Genomic DNA, 409 nt, shown 5'->3' with positions numbered 1-409 from the left:
AAATTAAAAACTAATGATTTGTACCTTCGCCGGTCTAACCCCGGCCCTTTAAAATAATTTAGTGGGGGGATAGACTTTTTATAACAAACTATAGACATTTTTTTTGATAAACAGGTAAAAGTAAATTTGCCGATTCCTTAATTATCCTAAAAAAAATAAAAATTTAAAAATTTATTTAATTTTTATTTTTTTACACAAAAAATTTTCTAAAAAATTTCATTTAACTTCTGATATTTTATTTACAAATTTTGGCTATACTAGTTAGATTTATTTTTTTAAAAATAATAAAAAAAATTTATTTTAAACTAGAACTTTTATTTAGGTTTTTAACCAAATTTCATAAAATAATATTCAAAATTCATAATCCCCTATTTAGAAAAAGAAGCTTTTCCCTCCTTTTCTTTATTTT

This window comes from Penaeus monodon, chromosome 20 (assembly GCF_015228065.2).
Source record: "Penaeus monodon isolate SGIC_2016 chromosome 20, NSTDA_Pmon_1, whole genome shotgun sequence".
Taxonomy (NCBI): Eukaryota; Metazoa; Arthropoda; class Malacostraca; order Decapoda; family Penaeidae; genus Penaeus; species Penaeus monodon.
This window is presented reverse-complemented; position numbering follows the sequence as displayed.